Source organism: Cydia strobilella, chromosome 20 (assembly GCF_947568885.1).
Source record: "Cydia strobilella chromosome 20, ilCydStro3.1, whole genome shotgun sequence".
NCBI lineage: Eukaryota > Metazoa > Arthropoda > Insecta > Lepidoptera > Tortricidae > Cydia > Cydia strobilella.
Genome location: NC_086060.1, coordinates 6616069 through 6641012, shown reverse-complemented (window position 1 = coordinate 6641012; position 24944 = coordinate 6616069). Strand labels below are relative to the sequence as shown.

The 24944-nt window shown below is 36.1% G+C and overlaps 1 protein-coding gene and 1 long non-coding RNA gene across 2 annotated transcripts in view; one reads left to right on the top strand and one right to left on the bottom strand.

Annotated features, from left to right (window-relative positions):
* Window positions 1-24944, bottom strand: part of LOC134750778 (uncharacterized) — a 347410-nt gene that overhangs the window by 227376 nt on the left and 95090 nt on the right. The gene's annotated exons all lie outside the window — the stretch shown is intronic.
* LOC134750442 (uncharacterized) overlaps window positions 16780-24944 on the top strand; it is a 36022-nt gene continuing 27857 nt past the window's right edge. The window contains exon 1 of the long non-coding RNA XR_010128559.1: window positions 16780-16977. This is a non-coding gene — a long non-coding RNA (uncharacterized LOC134750442). The remainder of the gene's footprint in view (window positions 16978-24944) is intronic.

Sequence of the window (24944 nt, the reverse complement as noted above, 5' to 3'; positions counted from 1 at the left end):
ATGCAGTGAGCGCAATTCCACTTACTGTCTAGATGAAACATCGTGATATGACTGTTACATAATAGGGCAGGGTTAGCAAGCCACGAGCGATGGGAATTAAGCAATTGTCATGGCGTCGTCGTGTATGCGGCATCGAGTTGAGTAATCTGTGACTCGTATATCGTGAAATTCTAGGATTAACAAGACTATGAGCGAAGGGAAAAACAGTATGAAAACGTGGACATATATGAGAGGAAAAAGCCTTGATTGCTGAGGTCGGCCTTATCGAAATCGATGTGGAGGACTATATGCGCTGTCTAGTTGAGTGATCTGTGGCTCGTACATTATGAAGTAAGATTAACTGGCCGTGGGCGATGGAAACAAATGAAAAACAGAACCACACAGAAGTGTAGGCCGAAGGAAAAGCTTTGTTTGATATATTAATTATGAAATGATATTTAATTTTTGGCGCATAAATGGAATAATTCTATAGACAAAAACATAGAACATTTCTATTCAATATCACATGAAATGGCACAGTTAACAGAATGATAGTGTAACACTTTTTACACTATCTGTTAACCTTAAATTTAGACTTAAAAACTAAGAAATTTAGTTGCACATCTGAGGGAAAAATATTCATGAGTGTTAAATATGAGTTTGCCTTAGCATAACGTTGCAGTGTATTTACTTACTACTTACTACAACGCTGGTTTTTAGGCAGACCCTTGATATATTTAGTGCATTAATGTCAATTCGCTTTCGTTATTTTTACATTAATTCCACAGTACATAAGCTGTTTGGGCCTTTTTGACTAGTTTGTACTACTTTATACTACACATTATAATCAATAAGAAACAATAAGTATATATATAAGTTATAAGGTTTTGATGTAACTACTATACGAGTAACATAGTGTAAATCACAAAACTAAATTTAATTTACCTACTGATTATATACCTATGTAAACAAAAATGATTAATAACCATTTTTTTTCATCATCATACTAAGTACTCAAGACTTTGCCAGTTTTACCACAAAATAGAAGCAATTACACAGTAACCTATCTACAAACATTTAAAAATTAGTTTGACGTTCTTATTTTATCTTGAAAGTAAAGTCTGCTCGACGTTTTTTTATGATATACTTAGGAGGCAAACGAGCAGACGAATCGGCTAATGGTAAGCGATTACCGTTGTCCATGGACACCTGCAACACCATAGGGGTTGTAAGTGCGTTGCCGACCTTTAAGATGGGATTACCGCAGGCGACAATTCATTCCACAGTTTACCTGTGCGAGGCAGGAAGTTTCTGGAGAAACGCACAGGTTAAAGACTGCCAATATAAGTGTTGAAGATTTAAATGTTGTTGCGTAGAGCGATGGCGGAAAGAAGAGGCAGGGATTAATCCGAATAAATGCGAGAGAAAATGCAGAGCAAGGCTACATCTCTACGCAGCGATAAGTAGTCAAGCCGACGAAATACGCTGGTAGCCAACAATTCGAGTCGTTACTCCTTTAACTAATACAGCATAATCACTAGTCTTGTATTTTGCCCGCAGCCCGTCATTTGAAGATAGACTACTGATTGTAACACTACTCTGGCAAAACTGCAGTTATCTAAAATTATATGCAGATCATTAGTCAGATTAGCGTGCGGGTATAAGTGCTAACTTGATTTTATGGCGCGCCCGAGCCAAATGCGTCGAACAGTGCAGACGTGTAGGGTTGCCATGTTGGAAGCGTTAACTGAACTGTATAATTATTTACATAAGTTCATGTCTATATAATATAATATATGTTATGTCTGATCTTAAACTTGATTTTCATTGAAAGCTTAAGGCGTTAAGGCCTGGAGCCCTTTCAGATTTAATAACTTGTGACGGTTTTGAACTGGCTTTGATACGATCTTGACGATCATCTTGGTGATTGGCGCGCATCTCACGCACTTCGTATGCGATATTCAAGGACGCATAATAACCATTTCAAAACCGTAACAAATTGTTAAATTTAGTCTGATCGGGCTCCTGGGGGCTGATTATATTTTAACAATTTGCCAAGGTTTTCTTCTATCTTGATTTGATACAACCTCGAGCATAACCCTGGGGTATCATTAAGCATACTCCGGGGTTTTGAGTGAGGGAATGATTTCTTGCATTTGTAACTTTGTTTTCTGTAAAATTGTTAACAAACAATGATTTAAAAATAGGTAGTAAGCTCCAAATATTTTTAGAAATGTTAAAATAGTTTCTGTTTTTACAGTTTGCAGCAATTTTTTTGGTGTATTTATAACATTACTACTCCCAAAACCCCAGGGCATATAACATTTAAAACTTTCGCGTTTTGAACACATATTAAATCACATTTACAATCGGGTCTATCGCGAATTTACTTTGTTACCTTTATTTACCGACGTTTCGACACAGATTTCACTGGTCGTGGTCGCGGCTAACTGACGTCCCAGCAAAATATCAAAACCGAGATTTGTTTAACTACCAGACGAAAAGTGTATTTAAAGTTTGGGGTACGTATCACATTTTCAAACCACCCACTACACATAAATTCGCGATAGACCCGATTGTACATGTGATTTAATATGACCCCAGGGCATGTCCTTTAGGTTAGGCATGTCACGCGCATACATAAGATCTGCATATATATATAAATGAAAACCTTAACAAATCGTTACAACATAATCGGCCGCACACGCCTCTTTGCCTAGACGTTTCTTGGAACTTCTAAGTTCATGCGTGTCAGATACACGTTACGTGCACGATACACTAAACTTGTTGTTTCTGACTTTGGCTGACATAGACTAGTATGCCGTCACTACACTCGTGTTTCACCTTCACCCGCAGCCTGTTACTTGAAGATAAAATCAGACATCCGAAGTAGTCACCGGCGTCGGCGAGCGCAGAGCTGGCAGCTTCCTCGCTCAACGAGTTAGTATATAGTATAGAATATAGTATACAGAGAGGAAATGCTGCGATGCGAGTGCTGCAGGTATTAGTTTTTAGTATTTTATTTTAAGATTAGTAGTAATTTAATTCCGTTCCGTCACATTTAAAACAAGCTACTAAAATGAATTATTATGGTAAGTAAATCCCTGGTACGAGTGGGTGAATGAATCAATTATAGTTAATTTCTAATCCTTAATCGATCTTTAAAAAAACTTCTCACAAAACCATTTGAGTTCAATGTTACACATAATTACGTAACTCGAAACCCCCAGTAGTCCCAGAGCACCCAATTATGGTCTAAAATTAAGTCATGATAATCTTCATTCAGGTGGCGCCCTTAAGTATAATAATGTCGTAGTTATATGAAAAACTCAGACAAAACCAAAAAAGCATTGTGCATTGGTAGTACCTATGCTGCACATTGAACTTGTGAACCATAGTTATATTACTGAATTAATTTACGGAACATATATTTTTGGTTATAAAACATACATACATCCTATCACTGTTTAGTAATAAAAATAAAACCCAGTGCATAGTCCAGGTGCATAGTATATTTAGCTGCCCATTATCCACTTCATTTTGCATAATATGGTTACCCCAGCTAGTGCTTATAAATTTGCATTTTGCATACATGATACCAGCGATTAGTAAGTAATAAGGATTGGTAGTGAAACGTACGTGAAGACCTCAGGGCGTCCGCTAGCTGATGCGGATGCACAAAGCGGGTGAGCGGGTTAACGAAAAATAGTATGAGCACCGCTAACGCATCTACAATGGCACCCGCGCCAATGAGGTGGACTGACGATCTGGCCGATGACCGAAACCGATGAACGAAATTTAATGATGTAACGAAAATGTATAGTAGAATGTGAGACAACATTTCTTCTAACAAACTATTCCACAATTTTCCCCTAGGCAACGTAACAAAATAATAACACAATAAAGTTGATCCAACCAGGAGATGGGCAGATATGTACATATAAAGTACGCTGCTATCTTCACTCCAAGTGATTTGTCAAGTAAAGGTGACGTTTGAATATCAACTGCAGCTGCTTTACTGCTGCGGCATTTCCTACATAAATGGATGACGTTTGCCGTCGCATTACTTCTGCGACTATGACGTTCATTCCTTCACGCGCTTAAGGCGCGGCCCTATTGTTACCACAGAGGAGGTAAACAGAGAAGATTTAAAGCGCCTAAAAGTATGAATACAGTCATTCTCTGATTTATATTAGTTCATCAATAGCTTCCTTACGTTTGTCTGTGCTCCCCGTTCCAATTTTAACACAGTGCCTGCTTAAATACACAATTTTACAGTCTAAAATATATATCAATCTCTGATTATACGTACATACCGATGAACTTTGATACAATTGCGGAAAATCCAGTTTGTAATTTACTTCCTACATGAATAAATTCGCTGCAACGAGGGATTGCCTAGTTCGTTCTAATATTCGTTAATAGCTTTGGGGTAAACATAATTTATGTTCTACTAACATTATTCTGGCTAGCTATACTGGCCTTGCATTGCTATTGGTTACACGAGTCATGGAGGTCAATTCTACGTTTATATTATCTATCGAATTTGTTGTTTTAACACAACTCGCAGTGTATCAGTGTACACCAATAAAGGTGTCAACTGCAGATGCATTGCCGCTACTGTATCTGTCAATTTCCTTGATAAAACGAGTGTCGGAATAAACGACTTAATCGCGGCAGTAATGCGACGGCGAACGTCACTCATTTTATTTTGAAAATTTAAAGATACAGCGGCAGAAACAACGACGCCGCAACAGTAACGCAGCGTACTACGTAGGCGAATAGGAAGCTCCGGCCCGGACACGGCCCGGTCTAACGTGAGTCATCCTTAACACGCAAATGCGAAGCCAAGCGATGCGGCGCGGGGTGAATCAATTCTTTGATACCTATAGAAGTGTCCCGCTGCGCCGCTTCGCTTTGCGTTCGCGAGTGGTTCGCTTACGTAAGACGCAGCGTAATGTAGCTGCAGTTAACATCCGTACGTCTTGAGTGAGAACGATCTTATACGGTGTATAAATCCAATACAGGCAATAAATTAACCCAGAGATAGAATTTACACGTGTAATCATTAATTGAGAAGTTTTTTAAGTAACACTAAGTAACAGTTTTTTTTTAAATTTACCGAGCAGCAATGTACTGCAATTACTGCAAACATTACGAGCCATAACATGACATGACATTACGAGATACGAGCTTACTTAGGTCTCAAATTAGCACGAGGAAGCAATAATTTTGCTCGCGTGTTAAACAATTAACTACTCATATGTTTAGGTAATTTAAATCATAATATTTTCTTTATTATGGCACACCCAGTATTAAATGTTATTAAACTTTTATCAATGCGTAATTTATAGGTTAGTCAAACATGATTCAACTTAAAAATAATCAAATAATATTTGCTTAATTTTAAATCACGCAAAATTACATTCCTTATGCCTGCGTATAAGTGAAATTGTGGTCCAGACATCGTAATTAAACACATACTTACTTGATGTGTCTACATAACATAAGTACAGCCGGGCTAGCATATGATTGGCGCGAGAGTTTTTCGCCGCGACATAGACTACCCGTCCTCCTTTAATTCATACGGTAAGTAAAAGACGGGTAGTCTATCTCGCGGCGAGATACTGTCGCGTCAATCATGTGCTCGGTCTACAGTAATAATATAATATAAGTAATAATATGTTTGTCAAATGCCAGCCAAGTCTACTATAGGTATATGTTTACACTTTTTTCTATTTCTATCTATTTAAAAATTCAGAATAGAATATAATATAATAGAATAACATTTATTTGTATAACACGTGAGACAAAGGGTATATACAAATAGAAATTGTGTTTTGCCCAGAGTAAAACCAATATAATTTGCCAGTGAGATCCGATTGATGTGATGTGTTTGTAGGTTCAGTTTATGATACGGATGCAAAGATTGGCAGATATGCCAACGGTGTTGGTAAGGACAGAAATAGACTTTTGTTCGAGCGAATTTTGAATGGTTTGAATTCAGTCGCACCTCTCAAACATTCATTGAAAATACTTCTCCGAGTAACATTATCTTTATAACGAAGTCTCAATTTTCGTCACGTATTTTCCTACAGGCTACAGGAATTTAAAATTTCTGGCCGCGTTTGTGAAAGCTTTAAGTGCTTATAATGAAATGACGGTAATGCGGTAATACGTAGGGTACCGTCATAATCGAGGACACAGGAGGAAAGTCAAGATCGAGTTAAAATTAAGCTTAAGGTTCTATTTCATTAAAAAAGAAACTTAATGCATAAAGAAGACAGCAATAGCGCAACTTTAACGCTAGTGCAGACCTAATCCGAACGGTACCTTTAAGATGCCATAAAGGTAAGGTCGGGTGAAGTTGGTGCAGAGTTAGTTTGTTAGACTAAGAATGTAGAAACCTGAATCTGGTCTGGCCACAGCGCAGGGGATAAGCAACTAAAGTCTGGTGATCCATAATAATCCCTACTAATATTACAAATGCGAAAGTAACTCTCTCTGTCTGTTAGCTGTTGACGTTTAAACCACTGAATCGATCTAGATGAAGTTTGGCATGGAGATAGCTTGAGGCTCAGGGAAGGATATACTTAAGTAGGATAGTTTTTATCAATGTAACATTAATACGAATGCAACTCTCTCTGTCTGTCTGTTACCTTTTCACGCTTCAACCGCTGCGCAGAGCCGATTTAGATGACGTACGGAGATATTTTGAGTCACGGGGAAGGACATAGGGTAGTTTTCATCTCGAAAATCATTCGTTCAGAGGGTGACAAGGGGGGGTGGAATTAATTACGGTATATGGATATACTTATTCTACGCAGACGAAATCGCTGGCAGAAGCTGGTTCTTAAATAAAAAAAATGATACCAAAGATGATGAGATTGTGTTTAAGCATATTTAAGGACATACAAAATTTAGTAATGTATAAATTATATATTGTGTAGTAATAGTGACTGCTCTCAATAAAAATAATAATTTAATACATCTGAATCTACGGAATCCCACAAAAATACGTATTCGGTAACTTAATGTTTTTTTCTTGTATTCGCTTATAATAATTAATGATACCTGTCAATTTAACTCAGAAAGGAAACAAAAGTGAAACTCACACTTAGAGTACTTTGACTTTTTAAGTGCGTAGGCCGTTCCCGTGGCGTACTGTTCGAATTCATACTACACTACCAGCATTACTACAGCAGTAATGCAGCGCAATTTTCAAAAACTCCGAGCAGCAACAAATGTCACTGTTGGTGATAAAGGCAATAATTGTCTATGGTTTTCATTTTCAAAATTTACATCTTGTTGTTCCAGATATCTGCAGTTACCTAATACAAATTGTATGCTTAAATCGCTTAGTTACGAGAAGTTTAATAGGCAGTCTATTATGTACTTACCTAAGTAGCACAATTTCATTACAATGCCTATAAAAATGTGATATTTTATAATATTCTTTGTGTGTTGGCGGAAAATTTTGCAAGCATATTTTCGATTTGATAATTTACTTTAAGCGAGTGATGCATTATCGAAGAATGTTTAACGCATACTTTTACGAAGGTTTATTACTGTAGGTAATAATAATATCAGCCCTATTCCCTTAAAACCTAATTGTAAGTCGAAAAAAAAAACATATCTCATTGTCTTGTATTTTTGTCATCTAGCACCAGGCCACTTAATTATTATTACTTACTGTTTAAGGCGAAAAACGTATATTTTATCAAAAAAATTAAACATAGTATCAAAAAAAATACCCCACAACATAACGCCGTACGCGCTTAAGCGTACTAAGCATGGTATCTATTACAAATCATGCGCGGACACCTTAAACCTCTTTCAACCTCGATCTTGTACTAACTTACCTATTTCTTCGTAACCTGGCTCCACCGTGATCTATTGTTATTTCCTTCGGCTCAAACGCTTAACGCGGTGTATAAAAATGTATACCATCCCACAAAACTAGGCAAAGGAATACTTTGGTACGAACCGTCAGTATAAAATGCCGCACTCTTCTTTGTTCTAATTTTTTTTGTTAAAAAAGGAGAAAAATTGCCATATATTTTTTTCATACATTATTTTACAATGCTAATGGAATAATTGGATAATAGCATAATTTTAATCCTGGAAAATGTGGTTTGGGGTTTATTTATTTAAAATTTTATTGCACGTAAGAAAAGTAAAACAGGCGGACTTAATACCTTTAGGCTAATGCCGAATAATTCTGCCAGTCATAGGATTATGGTAGTGCGAATCTATTAATTCACATTTAGTATAGGTAGTTAGGTAAGATAGACAGAGAGTTAGCTAAAATAAAACTGTGTCTTAATGTTAAGCGTAACGCAATATTATCAAAACAGATATAATTACTACAATTTGATGTTTCCTGTAGTAATGGAGCCAACTGCATTACTGATTTAAAATTTCACGATTTTTAAAATACGCGATTAAGTCCCGTCGTTGTGAATATTAATAATAACTGCATTACTCTTTCAGTATTGCAGTGTTGGTGCAGTCTGAAGTTCGTTAGGTAGCTTCAGATGCCCGAAGGGCAAACCACCTAGAAATAGGAGCCCCGCGAAGCGGAGCTCCGTCTAGTTAAGTTGCGAAGGAAAAGTGGTGGTGGTTGCAAAAGTGGAAATAGAGAAGTTGGTACTATGCGTATTACAAGTTGGTAAGTATCGTTGTTGGTGGTTTGCGAGTTTGTCACTTTACGAACTTGGTAGTTTGCCAAATTGGAGTTATGCGTATTTGGGTATATGCGGGCGTTGGCACTTTGCGAATTTGGTACTATGCTACGGAACGGTCTATGATAATATTATTTTTTGAATTTTGTATTTCGCCTATGTTTAAATTTTTTTCTGCTTGACATCATCATGTCACTCGATCTTGTTGTTTACATTTACATACGTTCTTTAATATATATTCTAATATGTCTAAATAGTGCTGTGTTATTTATCCACTGCTCCTCTATTTTTATTTAGAACGGCTCGGGTATAATTTCCGGAATTTGCTGTGAGTTAAGGATCAAATTATATTGGACATTGGAAAGAGTGAAATGCGAAAAGTTTTATGAACACACGGGGCCTTCGAAGTGGATTTATATTAATGGCGTTGACTCAAATGGACTGACGGGTAAGTGAGAGTTTAATTTATCTGGTAAATGTAAACTCCAGGAAAAAGTAGAAAATGCGATTTTCGCTTAAGATTTTAGCTAGAAAAATAGATCGTTTATGAATCAAAAATATGTTTATATTCTTTACATTTGTGTCCAATGCTTACAATTCTTAATAAACACATTGACTTGAAAGAAGCTTGAGTGTAGGTTTTTTTTCATAGTATAAAAAATATCTGAGCAATGAGTTTGGGAAAGGAATTAGCTTAACATAAAATTGACATAAATTGTCAGATGCAAGAAAATTCGTAAAATAGTAAAAAGAAATTGAAGGACTGAGACTAAGCTCTTTTACGGTATTTAAAACGGAGATAAATTTGAATGCGAAGCTTTTCTCTGTCGCCTCACCCCGGACCCGGACCGTTCTATCAACAGTCATCCTTAAAGCGTGTAAACTAAGAAAGAAGTGAAGGAAAATTCCCCGTGGGTCGAGTAAACATCGATAGCTCAGTTGGTTAGAGCGATCAGATTGGTGTAAATTAATTGTAATGTTCCAAAAGGTCGCCAGTTCTATAATTGCGCGACGTGGTGATTTTTTTCATTCTTCATTTAAAAAAAGGTTAAATATGTAATAAAGAGAGTATAAGGTAAAAAAAATGTCACTGATGTCACCTCAATACATATTTTTGTCCAATTCCAATAAAATAAAAAACATTTTATGAAAAAGCGTCCGCGAGATTATAAAAGCGGAGTGAAGGATTCCTGCCCCTCTTATCCCTTGTCCTATAGAAATGTCCCCGGGCAAGCGGTTCTACTTTATAAAGCTCGTATCTTCGTTAGATTTATCATTTGGAAAATCAACTTTGATGACGATTATATAAAATTAATTTTCGAAAGTAGATGCCAGTAACATGATTGGAGAATTCGTTTTGAAATTATGTAGGTAAGCGGGCTTTAGGTTAAACGACATGTTTATGACATTATGGGTCAGTGGAATATTGTTGGATATTAGGAAAATGCTTTGGCAAATAAAATCTGTATGAATTCAAATAGGTGTTCTGCCTTTTCGTGTAAGTTGTATTGTCCGAATTTCACTTGACAACTTGCAGACAGGCGAAGGAAGCCCTCCCGACGATCAACCCAGGTCTGTCACGAAGGCTGCGACAGCTGAAGAGGCCACAGCTCCGGCTACTAAATGGAGCCATAACTGGCCACGCCCCACCAAACAAGCACTTACTAGCCATCCGTGTTACAGCTTAGATAGCCTCCTCTGCAGGGCATGCATGGAGGCAGAAGGGACAGCCGCCCACATCATTCTCGAATGTCCAGGGGTGGCAGACTACCGGGCACAATACCTCGGTTCGCCGGGGTCTCTCCCAGAAGTCGTCGGCAACAAAGGTCTGCTAGGCTTCTTGGAAGAGTTGGTTGGCAAGAGTAGTGTCGACAACCCATCACGCAAAATAGGCGCAATAACATGTTGTTGTAACGAGTTGCGGAAACCAAGTCCGCGAAAAGCTATAACCTATACACTTGACAACCAACTTTTCGCAGGTGATTTTCTTTGGCAACCAATATTCGGCAAATACATTACTATGATAAATTTCACTCGTAATTATTCAGAATTATGCTAACCAGCCAACCACTGGTCTATGGTTTAAGTTTAGGAGGGGGGAGGGTTAGGTTATGGCATATTATTGGGGTAATTTTCGTCATACTATTTTTGCTAGCGAAAGACGTTAAACTATAATAAATTTCAATATTATGTCCATGGTTGGATCAAAAATTAGTGCCTACGTCAATTCTTGGTTTTATTTGTCAAGCGGACCCCAGGCTCCCATAAGCCGTGGCAAAAATGCCGGGATAACGCGAGGAAGAAGAAGAAGGTCGGATCAAGTTGCGGTTATTACTTTAGTTAGCTACACCACGAGTGCAAATGCAATGCATTGATTTAAAAATCAAATTTGTATTGTAAGTATTTTGAGTTTCTCAACATAGCCGAATTAACCATTCTCTGAATAAGTCATTTTGTCACAAAACAACATTTTAACCACAATTCTAAACATGCAATATCGAAATCAACTCAAGTTATCACCGTACTTCCATTTGTCACTAAGCGTTTTATATAAAATTATTCGTCTACGGAAATTTGAACACTACACTCTTTATTACAAGTTAGAAATTCGATTGTATTTGTTATTTCATGCGAGGTTTTTTTTAATTTAGTAAATCATGGTGACTGAGGACCAGTAGATTAATGGGAAATACGAAAAACGCATGAAAAATAAAGCCATTCGAGGTTGTTATGTTAATGTATATATTTAAAACACGCTTATGGAAAGGTGCATTAATAGGTTACGGATTTAAAGGTTCATTTTCTCATTATTTTCCCGAAATAACATGACCATTACAAACCATTGTAGGGTGTCTTAATGTATAAATAATTGAAGTCACGGGGCAATAATTTGATTTTAAAAGTTTCTAAACGTAAATGTTTAATTTGGTATTGAAAATTTGAAAATTATTTTATTTTCGAATCTATACTAATACACATCTAATAGGTAGCTATTAGAACCTTGAGGTCAATGGGGTTGGCAACTGTCAAAGGTTTGCCGAGATGGCGCCGTCATAGCTTGCCCCTTTTTCTATGAGATTTGGCTTAAAGGGCTGGCATCCAGGGCATTAAAAAACCAAAAATTTGACACAATTCTAGGGACTGACAGAGACTATATAAAGGAGCCAAATCTCTATGTATAAAAAGTGTCCATCAAAAAACGATAATTAGGCGGCGCCACCATACACCGAAATACTACCAAAAACAACCTACGTAATTTGGCCGGGTTATTTATTGCCTTATATGGTTCATGTTATACTCATGTCCCAGAGCCTAACTAGCGCCACCAGAGAGATTAAGAACTAATATTTAAAGCTGAAAGCGGTCACTTTTGCAACAATTCTGCCATCAGAGATTGACATCCTTTCTATACCATCCATAGACTGACAGGGCAAGCTATGCTAGCGCCATCTGCTAATTATTTCGACCAGCCAACCCCATTGTCCCATGTCAAATAATATCCCGCGCACATATCAATGTGGTTCAGTAAGGGGGTGGACTGAAAATCAGCGCTGTGCGGTCAGTTCCTGGTGAAGTGGCTGGCGCAGCATATGCTGAGCCCGCTCCTTTTATCGCGCATGCCAATTTTTTATGTTATTTGTTTCCTGTAATTTCTCTTTTGTTGTGTGGCAATAAATGTTTTCTTATTCTTATTGTCTAGTTTCATTGATCTCATTATTATGAAAGATAGATATAACTCCGTAATAGTTGGATACAGTCTAAGGAAAAAACGTGCCTCGAAAATCACGAAAATTTGATTCTCGATCAGAGGGCGCCACTAGTTTTGGCCTACACTCGTATAGAGGGCGTTGACGGTTTCGTTTGTTATTTATAATTTTAACGCATATCAGTGAAAGAACATGGGTCAAAATCATAAAAATAATTAATGCAAATAAAAAAAATCATTTATCCATATTTAAATACATTTTATCGTATTTTTATAAATCTTAATTTTTAGTTTTAAAGTGTGTCGAGAGATGGCGGTGAATTTACTGTGGTTACAAAATTTACTATGACAGTACCGCTCTAGTATAAGTTACTCTATGTTATTATGAACCATTATTCGGGGCTAGCCATCCATCTATATCTCTCAATGTTACTTTCTTTTATTTTGAACTGGGTATCTTTACATGTTCAGTTTTGTAATGCAACATTGTCAGATGTCAACATATCCAAAAGTATACAAAAAAAACCGACGAATTTAGAACAACCTCCGTTGTTTTATTCGAATGAAAAACTATATAACATTTTATTAGTAAATTAATATTTCTCGTTACATTAAAACTTCTTTCTACAATAATATTAAGCATAAATCAAGTCTAAGAGATTCTGAATTCCCGATAATATTGTACGTAGATACGAATATTATACGTTCATACATTAACAAAGTTTGTGCACGGTTCGGTGAGTCGGAGTGAATTCGGAAACGAAAATTCAATAATACAGGGCAGGGATATGGGTCCATGGGTGTAAACAGAAACTGTAAAACTGTTAAGTACATAGAAATTGAGAATCAAGTTACAAAAGCAGTGGGAAATTTTGCAAGATAGGATAAACTCGCTTAAAACTTAGTACTTATGAAGCTTAAATTTTAGTACAGCTAAGTTTTCGCAAAGTCAGCACTCTAAGCTTACTTATCTCTCAGTCACATTGATGAACATGATCAAAAAGAAGGGCGGCGTTTAAAACAGTAAGTATAAAGATGATCAATTCGTTTACAATATAATTTTGGTACGTCAATTCACGTTCAAGAATTTCTCAGAGCCCGTACCATGGTCCATGAGTCACTGACAGTGTCAAAACTGACATAATACCGAAAAAAAACTTTATTGCAACTTTCAGTTATTATGCAATTGGTACCTGGCTGTCAAAGTAGGTTTTCCTGTCTCAAAATCAGTTCCATGGAGACTATATTCCATAGTCAGTTCCTTCTCGATTACAAACGAAAGGTTACAATGTTAGACATTTTATAATACAATTTTAACAATATTTAAACTACTTAAATAGGGAATATTACGCGAAACTACCACAATCTATCGTGAAACAAGAAAATTTCTTTGTTTAACATCTCTGTCACTCTTGCATATTCGAGCGATAAAGAGGCAGATAGCGAATATTCGGATTCGCGTTTCCCGGTAGATCCTCTGTAAACAAACCGCCTTGATGCATCAAGTCGTATTTTATCTCTGAAAACGTGTCAAAAACCTGTTAAAGGTACAGTATGTATAAGTTACTCTATGGTTTACTAAAAAGGCTATAATATAGTCCTGCACTGGTGGCAGAACATTGCAGTAATATCCCCTAATAGAGAAAGAAACAAACATGTGAAACTATGATAATGTATGTACGCGCGCGTGAGTGAGAATTATGTCTGATTTTTGGGTAATGTGTGTGTTTCTGTGTATTTACGCGCATGTGTGTCTGATCTAACGTCAACGTAATTGACTTTCTATAGGTACATCTCGCTCGCACTAATTTGGAAATATGAGCGCAGAGCGAGATGCATAGAAAGTAAGTTACGTTCTCGATAGCGTTTATGTCCGTGTCCGTGCCAAACTGGTGGTAGTAACACTGGGTGGTAATCTAAACGGAACATCAATATGCGAGTGTTCGAACTTCGATGAGCACAAGTGAGCGAATCAAATTGATACCTTAGTTAAATTTATGGCATTGCTCGATAGAATGGGTAAGTTGGGTCTTCGGTTTCACTATAATAGTTTCTACGGAGATTGGAGGAGTATTTGACGACTGGTCTGACCTAGTTTTTGAAAACCTATCCATAAACACCCCACACGTATGAGTTTGATGAAAAAAAAAATAGTTTCAATTCTAATTATGGGGAACCACCAAAATTTATTGTTATTTTTCTATTTTTGTGTGAAAATGTCAATGCGGTTCACAGAATACATCTACTTACCAAGTTTCAACAGTATAGTTCTTATAGTTTCGGAAAAAAGTGGCTGTGACAGACGGACAGACAGACAGACGACGCACTTTTATCCTTTTATCGTTTTATCCTTTTGAGGTACGGAACCCTAAAAGTTAAGAGCAATACTCAGTAACTTAAACATACTTAAAAATAAAATGCCATATAATACACTTCGACTTATATATCACTTCAAGTGGCGACCAACCCGTGAACGGCCCACCACTCACGGGTCGATGCGAAAACCATAGACAAGGATAACATACCGTAAGAAATACAAAAACACTTGGTATAAAATTTATTGGTGGGGACATGGTGTGGACCGAATTCGGGAGCAACCGCGTCGTCCGAGTTCGGTCCTGATTTTTAAGAGGTTGTTTTGTAAATGAGTTAATTGCTATGTAATTATCATAGTAAGACTTATTTTAAATATTAATTCATTAAAAGGGACCTAACATTCAATTTGTACTATATTTAGAAATAAACGGCTTGTCTTGCATTTTATCTATATTTTCCCTTGTCTCAATAATTAATGGCATTTGAAAGCGCCTTTTATTGGACTTTCATTCGTTTCGAATATCTTCGCGAACTCCCTGTCTACGTCAGGAAACGTAGTGACATTCCTGAACGTACGGGTACGGGTAGGACATTGCGATTATTATTTCATTTATTTATTAAAAAATATGGTTGTCTGTAAAGTCGGTTTACGGACGATAATTTTGCGTGATAAGAAATCTAATGAACAATTGCATACTTTTATTTACGAATTGAATTGAATTATTATCACTGAATTATCATTATTTTGTATACGTAACGTCTGTCCACAACGTAACACTTTTTCGTGCATGCTACCGGTCTTATAATAAGACGTTATCACGTCAAAAAATTATATTGATGACTATCCTGACCATAAATCCCCACTAATCCCCACTAATATTACAAATGCGAAAGTAACACTATCTGTCTGATGGCTGTCTATATGTACAGTCGCCATCAGATATATCGGAGCGGCCGAGGTGCTCAAAAATATCTGAACACGCACCTAGCGCCTTGACAAATAGAGGCGTGTTCAGATATTTGTGAGCACCTCGGCCGCTCCGATATATCTGATGGCGACTGTAGTACTACCTCTTCACGCTTAAACCGCTGAAACCGATTTAGATGAAACTTGGTATGGAGATAGTTTGAGGTCCGCAACTAGTTTTATCCATCATCATTCCACTCAGACGAAGTTGCGGACAGAAGCTAGTTTAAAAAATATATTTAATTAATTTCAATTGTAATCTAAACAATGTTTTTTACAAGTTTTTGATAATCTCATTTTAGTGACATGATTACATAATTGAATTTTAATTTGAATGTAATTTCGTTATAAGAGTGTATACGTATATGGATTCCTTATTGTCCGAAATTATTTTATTTTATTTTATTTTATTTCATTTTATTATTGAATATCCTATGTACCTATCTATCAAGTATGAGGTAAGCCTAACTGTCTCCGAGAAGCTAGATATAACATAGGTACTTCATAGAAATGTTCTGAATAAAGGATGACTCACACTAGACCGGGCCGGGGCCGGGAGAAGGCGTCCGACATTGTCATTTTCGTTTGACGGCTGATCGGTGATCACGCGCGTGGTGCTTTTCATAGAACACGAAGCGCCGGTAGCTTTGGCCCGGCCCCGGCCCGGTCTAGCGTGAGTCATCCTTGAAACATAACTGTGTAAATAAAGAACATACCATTTTGTGGTTTAAACCGCTCGCTAATATTTAAACGAGATAACGACTTGTTTGAATTAAATTGTTAATAATGACAAACTTATTACGCAAAATCAGTGGATAATCTCCTAAAATTACGTATTCGAAGTCGACAAAAATCCTTAGCGCCCTGCGGGCGCAGCATGGTTCCATTTTTATCGCCTGTCACTTTCGTACTTGTTAGAATGTGATGTGTGATGGTGACAAGCGATAAAATTGCGACCGAGCCCAATTTATCACCGAATTCAATTTAATTAAAATCTATCACAGATAAGTCAATGAATTAGGTCCAAAGATAATGAATTAGAATCCGAGTTGAAAATGTCTTCGAAAGATTAGAATCAGCCCGTCGGACTACGGTATTGAGGGTATAACCATAGCCAGTAGGTGAGAGCCACCCGCCGTGCGCGGACGTAACCTCATAACGCTCGATATGACGAGATACGACGAATACGAATAAACGCGAAGTGCAGTGAAGATAGTGACTTGTTTGTTTGGTAGTTGATAAGGATGATAGTGTACGGATAGTGGTGTAAAGTGACTTAAGTACTGAAACATAAGTTTTTTTCTGAAAACTTTCAAGAGCGAGCTGTAAGTACAAATTTATGTTTGAAGGTAATTTTAATGTTTCAGAAAATTTCTTGTAATTTATACTACAAAAAAATATCATAACGTTAGTGTGAGTGGGTATAATTTAAGTAAGAGGTTTGAGAATTCTTTCGCTATTGAATAGATCCAAAGTATTATTTAGCTCAATAAATTATTTGAAAAAATAATTATTAAATAATTGATAAAAATTCAGAAAAGGTTTTATTGAAATCGGATAAAAAGTGAATTTATTTTTGCCTTTATAAACAAATAAATGAAAACTAAAATGAAAAATTAAAAATATCTGTTAAAAATACAGGGTACAATTATAAAGATTGGAGTCTTGTTATTATAAAAACCTGTTACAGAAGACCCTGTTTTAAATATTAACTACTTCGATGCTGAGGAATAAAATTGATACTTTTTGTCCCTTTTTTCCAAAAATTATAAAAAAAACAATGAAAAATAGTTACAAAATAAAAACCGAATAATTTGTTAAATATGTCTTACAAAGGGATAATCTAATCCCCCGTTTAATTTCAAATTGAGCCATTTTGCAACTATTGTTTGAGTTGAACTTATTTGAGTTGAGCCCGTACAATTTGCATTTAACATCAAAGATCTTCATTAAGATCTTTGAGTGAAAGTGATTTCCTCGCTCCTCATCGTTTTCAGGTGATTTATGTTTATTTTGACCCAATAGCGGGCTGTTTGTTTTAATTAACTTTTTATTAATTGGAATTTAGAAACATTTTGGTGTTTTTTAAATTGATTTCTCATCTTATTGCAGATTTAAAACAGTTAGGTTAATTTTATCCTATTTCGATGTCAATTTGTATAACTAGACGTATTTAAGGTACACTAGTAGCACTCAACCCACAAAAATCTGTCAATAAAATTTGAACTTTTCGTTAAAAAGAAAAGTAATTTATTTAAATGACAAATTTTTGAGAATGGATTTTTTTCGCTAAACTACGCCCATTAGTGTTATACATATACATCCGAGTAGAAAAACTACATTTAAAAATGCTAAAAAATGTTATTATGTTGCAGATTTCTATAGTTATCTAGTGTCACCCTTTGTATAAGAATATTTGTTTTAAGTAAATGAATTCAAAAAATGTTTGGTACTGTTAACACGGGTAGAAAAAAAACCGGCCAAGTGCGAGTCGGACTCGCGCACGAAGTTCCGTACTACTACGGAAAAAAACAGCAAAAAAATCACGTTTGTTGTATGGGAGCCCCATTTAAATATTTTTATTATTCTGTTTTTAGTATTTGTTGTTATAGCGGCAACAGAAATACATCATCTGTGAAAATCTCAACTGTCTAGCTATCACGGTTCATGAGATAGAGCCTGGTGACAGACAGACAGACGGACAGACGGACAGACGGACAGACGGACGGACAGACGGACAGCGGAGTCTCAGTAATAGGGTCCCGTTTTTACCCTTTGGGTACGGAACCCTAAAAATACATATAAGCAACCAAACAAACAATATTTTTACGCGCAGTCTCATCCACTACTATTATTGTTGACTGTACTTAACGTTAAACAAATATGGGGTGGAAACTGTTAGAGGTGCAAACATTGAAACAGAGGGTCTACCGCGAAAAACGAAAATAAAAATTTCGAGAGTTACACCGAGGTAAGTGCAACGATTTTGATAGCACACGCAGTGCGTTATTTATACGTCATAATTTCATAGAAGTTTGACGTTTAAAATAACACTTGCTCTGCGTGTGCTATCAAAGTCGTTACAGACTTGTCTTGGTTTGACTCTATCTGCCTCTATCATTCGTATATGCAAAAGTGATAGAGAGGCAGATAACGAAATTTCGATTTTCCCTCAGATGTTTCCATTGAATGCTTAAATAAGATCTTATGGATGACTTCTGACTGACTGACGTTTTTCAGTTCACTTTGGCTTTTTTTAAATTCTCAAGTATGTTCATTTATATTTGTCGTTGAATGTTATGATCTACAGAATGGAAAAATGGGCCCTGGAGGGAAAATGCCTTAAAATCTTAAGTTAGCTCATTTTCTTTTATTTTTAAAAAGAAACAAAACCGCATTTAAAGATTTTTCCTTTTTTCTTCAATTTCGCTTGTCTAAAAATATTCTAACAAGTTTTCATTTGTTAAAGTACTCCACTTAAGTAAAATTAGGTGTTTAGAATATTTAAAACTAAATTAGCAGTTATTGCGAAGACTATACCTATATTATTTTCTTAAAATCAATTAAATTAGGCTTTATTGACTTACTTTTTAAATTTTGGTTTTTGCTACAGGGTCTACCCTGTATATATTATAAACATTCATTCGAACCCGAGACCTGCGTCGTAGGCAGGGTTAAAACATAACGATAAAATATAACATAATATGCGGTAATCCCTGTGCTGTTTGACCTACGAAGAAAGCTGCTCGTACATCCTCATTCCAGAGATTTATAATGATCTTTCTGGCATAAAAACGATACATTACTCTGGCCCACTACGCATAACAGCCGATGGAGAACCCATTCAATTGTTTACCCTATTCTTGAACAACAAGTTCCCAATTCAAACTGGTCTTTCCATTTTCATTGGCTGTTATGTCTAGCGCAGTACCAGTTGGTAATGTAGTGTCCTTGGTATAGCCTTACAGAAAGTTATGACAAGGTTTAACCCCCATAGTCACATATAGAAATGATTTAAATTATAGTTTGACATGTAAATTAATATAATGTAATATAATGTAATTTAATAATATGATTTATTGTAGTATGTAAGTGCTTTGGTTTAGAACTGTAAACTTGCATATTTGGAAATAAATAATAATAATACGTACGAGAAAAATGAGTAGGCGAAATATGAGCGCAATCTTCACACATTTTTACTTAGTCTCCGTCCATATTTATTGTAGGCATATCTTGCATTCATAATTCCGATAACAGTGCGATAAATTGCTAACATGAAGCTGAGCTGATGATACAGTCGGAAGTTAGCTTATTGAACTTCTCGATTCTCGATGGACGAACACAACATGCAAAATAATATAAAAATTCTTTTGTCTCTCTACTTTCACGAGTGTAACTTCTAGGTGGTAGTTGAACCATCTTTCAAAGTTAAATTTCTGCGCCTCTATTATGATATATAGTGATTAATCACTCAATGTACCCACTCGGTGCACTCAGTAGTTTACAAAGTATTGTTTTATTCGCCTGAAAATGTGACACAACTCAAGCCTTCTTGACTAAATAGTCTTAATAATTATTATGCTTAAGAAAAAATGCAAAAAGAGGGTCAAGTGTTAAACCCCAGAATTGTATGCGTTGCCAGATTAAGGACGATTGTTAACAGAAGTTGGTTAAGATGTTAAGTAGTCATGAAATAAAATTGTTTAATAGGATTATATCGTGTAAAATGACTTTACTTTATACATACATTATTTGTTTCATTTGGCGTTTTATACACACGATTGTCATTTGACTACCCCCCAGGTGGATTTTATGCTTGGATGACAATTGCCGCTATTATTCTAATTCAGTGGAATCTTTTGTCTTTTTCGACTTCTACACGGTGGCTAAAAAATAAGTGCATTCCCGTTGCCAGGGAGGTTTTGGGATTATACTTGCTCAGTATAATCCCAAAACCTCCTTGGCAACGGGAATGCACTTATTTTTAGCCACTGAATACAATTCTTGCATAACGAAGCTATTCCACACCACAAATATGGCATTGCAATTATCCTGTCGAATACAATCATTATAATCACCATTTGTCTTGATAAGCGCCAAGCAATTGCATTGTTAACTGCTACTATCGTCATCATTGTGCCTAAATTGACCACTTTTATACCTTATTGCAACGCAATAAAGTCTACCAATGATTAGATAAGCGTTTTGTTGTTCGCACTTATCTACTTAAATTAAAAATGGCGCGCGAACTATTCTTATGACGCTTATATGATTTTTATTTAATGAGCGAATGACGATATTTGAATCGGTTAGGTCTAAAACATCAAAAGTCCATTGAAAGCCGTAAAGAAGTTTTGATATTTTGAAATTATATTGTTGAATGCATACTTCACTTTGCAGTTATTTCGCTAGACAGTATTGATGCATTTGTGTTTATAACAATATGTTTCTACTTCAGCACCTATTGTATGTTTGTTATTTTATAGGAGCAGAATAATGGACGTCTTATAAATAATTTCACAGTAAGATCCTCAAACACTAAAGGAAGATGTTATTAAATTTAAAGGAAGATGTCACACAAATTAAAACTAATTTAATAAATATTTAAAAAAAGAAGCTCCAACATTATATTTCCAACATTATTTAAAAACATCAATCGAGTTTAACTTGTTGATTTTGGAACAAGAGCAATTACTTATAACAACATTTAGAAATATTTAATGAGATGAGAAATTTCCCTTTGAATCTTTTTCTAACTAAGTGTTTCATTTAACTTTCTCTGGCCTTAATAATATATCTGGGAGCGTTGTACTTTTACCTTGTTAAGGAAATATTAGCCAAAAGATTTTTGATAATTTAGATGTTTTTCCTTATATTTATTTTTATATATTCATAACAGTTTAAAAAAGATTTTAGCATAGCTTCTTAACATCAGGCGGGCGGGTATGCTTGTTTGCCACCGACGTAGTATATGTTGAAATGTGACATTTTCAACCAAAAGGTACCACATTGTGGCTTGTCAATAAGGTTGATTTCAAATTGAAGCTGTATGGAAATAGCGCCTTAATTGACAACCGACAATACAACAACAACAACTTTTTGGTTTTATTGACAACCCTTTTGATTGAAAATGGCACAAATATTTTTAAATAAAATTTAGCCAAAAGATACCTACGTAAGGTAAAGTGGGGTAAGACTACCACCGGGGTACAATCTAAAAATGTCTATTGCATGTATGATATTTCAATACATTACATTTGAAAGTCGAATAAAACTTGAAAACTTAAAAATAAATCGTATGTAATATTGTTTTCGGTTACCGCGATAGTTACTCATGAAATAAAACCATGAAAACGGATTATATCGCGTATATTGAATTTATAATTCATCCCGACCCCGTCACCCACGAACGCTGTGAAGGGTTCGAAACGTCGGGATGTATTATAAATTCAATATACGCGATTTAATCCGTTTTCGTGGTTTTATTTCATCAATAAATCGTATACTAAATTTTAATCATAATTGCCCCATGAATAAAATTAATGATTTATTTCATTTGCAGGTGTTCTCGTTTAGAAATAGAACCCAGACATGCCTATCATTGAAATATTACTTAAATTTCAGAAAAAATACAATACAATAGAGTGAATCTTTATTGTAAAACTTAAATAACATCAACTACTTACAGATGAAAAGGTTACACATGTAGAGGTCATACAACAGGCGGAACCAAATGTAATGTCCAAATAAAATGTTATTCCACGATAACTTTTTTTTTTTTTTTTTAGGAAGCGCTGGTGGCCTAGCGGTAAGAGCGTGCGACTTTCAATCCGGAGGTCGCGGGTTCAAACCTCCGGCTCGTACCAATGAGTTTTTCGGAACTTATGTACGGAATATCATTTGATATTTATACCAGTCGCTTTTCGGTGAAGGAAAACATCGTGAGGAAACCGGACTAATCCTTAACAAGGCCTAGTTTCCCCCTCTGGGTTGGAAGGTCAGATGGCAATCGCTTTCGTAAAAAAACTAGTGCCTACGCCAATTCTTAGGATTAGTTGTCAAGCGGACCCGAGGCTCCCATGAGCCGTGGCAAAATGCCGGGATAACGCGAGGAAGATGATGATGATAACTTTTTTTTTTATATCCTCACACGTGACAAGTGAGTGGCACCTTGGGGAATACCTACACTGAAATATGAGTATTTCTGCCTCAAAAGCCCTAACATTTTAAAAATATCGTCGTCGGCAACTGTCAAATATATAAAGGTCAGCTGAGCATGGAGTATTGCGATCGATAATGTGTTATAAACCTAGAATGCTAAAGGTGATATTCATCACTTGCTCGAAAAATATCCTATTTCATGCAGGTGTATTGAACGACAAAGGCCTATATGGCTAAACTGAAATAAATATATATATATTCCCCTATATTGTTTCCGCGGGAGTTATGAATTCTGAAAAAAAAGCTATAACTCACTCGTGAGTTATACCTTTTTTATTATGTCACTAATTCATACGAATCAAGTAGGTATAAATAAGTTTTACTTTGAAAATACTGACGGTTATAAATAAATGATTTTTGTTGTTATGCTTAAAAATATTTGTTTATATTAATGTAATAGCTGTTTATACAAATAACCTGTCAGAACCTTTAGAACCTGTTAGAACGTCACATTTGTTGTACGAATCACCAAGACATAAATACATCTGCCGCATATCTGAATCGCTCATTTATGAATTTAGCTCTCGACAAACAGATACTGACAAAGCAGTATAGGAACATTGAAAATGGTTCGTTGTATCTCGTTACAGATATTACCCAGATTGTCGTCATCTTTCTATAGGTTTTTGACAGGTAGCATGCACGAAAAAGTTTTACGTTGTGGACAGATCTCTATGGTAACGTTACGGCCACGTTGTGGACAGGCGGCCTAGACAAGTTGACAATCGCTCTCGCTTCGCCATCGAAACGCTTTGTGTCTCTCTATCGCTCTTCCAAATTAGTGTGACAGTGACAGTTGCGTTTCGTTCGCTACGGAGCGTTAGCGATTGGCATGTTGTCTACGGGGCCAGATTTCCATGGTAACGTGACAAAATCCTATCTATATATAAAATAAACGTAAAAAGTACAAAGATCAATAACAATTATCAAGCAGTGACAAAATTAAAAAGGTTAAAAGTTTCAAAATTTATTTATCGAAGAATTTGTATTTTTCATTTAACTCCTTCTTTGTATTATACAAAATAATGATAATTCAGTGATAATAATTCAATTAAATTCAATTCATAAATAAAAGCAATGAGGATATAATAAGATAGAGCGGTACTGTCATAGTAAATTTTGTAACCACTGTAAATTCACTGCCATCTATCGACATACTTTAAACTAAAAATGAAGATTTATAAATATACGTTAAAATGTATTTAAATATGGATAAATTATTTTTTTACTTGCATTAATTATTTTTATATGATTTTGACCCATGTTCTTTCACTGGTATGCGTTAAAATTAGAATAAAAGAAAAAATAGAATAAAAAGAAATATTATAAAATAAATAAATAAATATGTAAGTAAACATAAGTTTAGGTACTAGAAATATGTATGTAAGTTAGATTGTTAATAAAGGCTTTTATTATTATTATGTTCGTCCTTTACATAATCTCGGGACCATGGGGTCCCGGACATTTGGAAGGCGTGCGTGGGGCCGAAGCCAACACGCAGAGGCCCCTTGTAAAAAGACAATTTACTCTAAAAGGTGATGTGACACCAACCGACGATTATCCCTGTATGCACTATAGTAGTGCACCCAAGGACAAGCCCCGGTTAGTGCAGGACTATTGCAATGATAAGAAACAAAATAAACTAGACTATTGTGTTGAGATGTTAGTGTACTGGTTACCGGGTCTATGGAAATACTATGGCACCTGCCCCAATCTATGTTTAAAAACACGAAAAAAATGGACAGGTGGTGACTCGCCAACTCACAATATGGGTCCCCGAAAACGGCCGCTCGCACGGAGCGACAAGGGGACAACATCGCGTGAGTGGCTCAGGGTGTGGAGAGGTGTGCACCGCTTTCTACCCAGTGGCTGTAAACACTCACAGCCACTGTGCCAACTCGCGTCTTATGCATATTTCACTTCCACCCTGCGAGCATATAGCTCTGACACCCCACTCTGGACGGCCGGTAAAGGCAAGCCAGAGGTGAGAGTCCTGCGGCCCCTGCTCAGTGTTCACTCCAGCCGGCCAATGAAGGCAAGCCGGAGGGAGGGGCCTGACCGACTCTCGGGG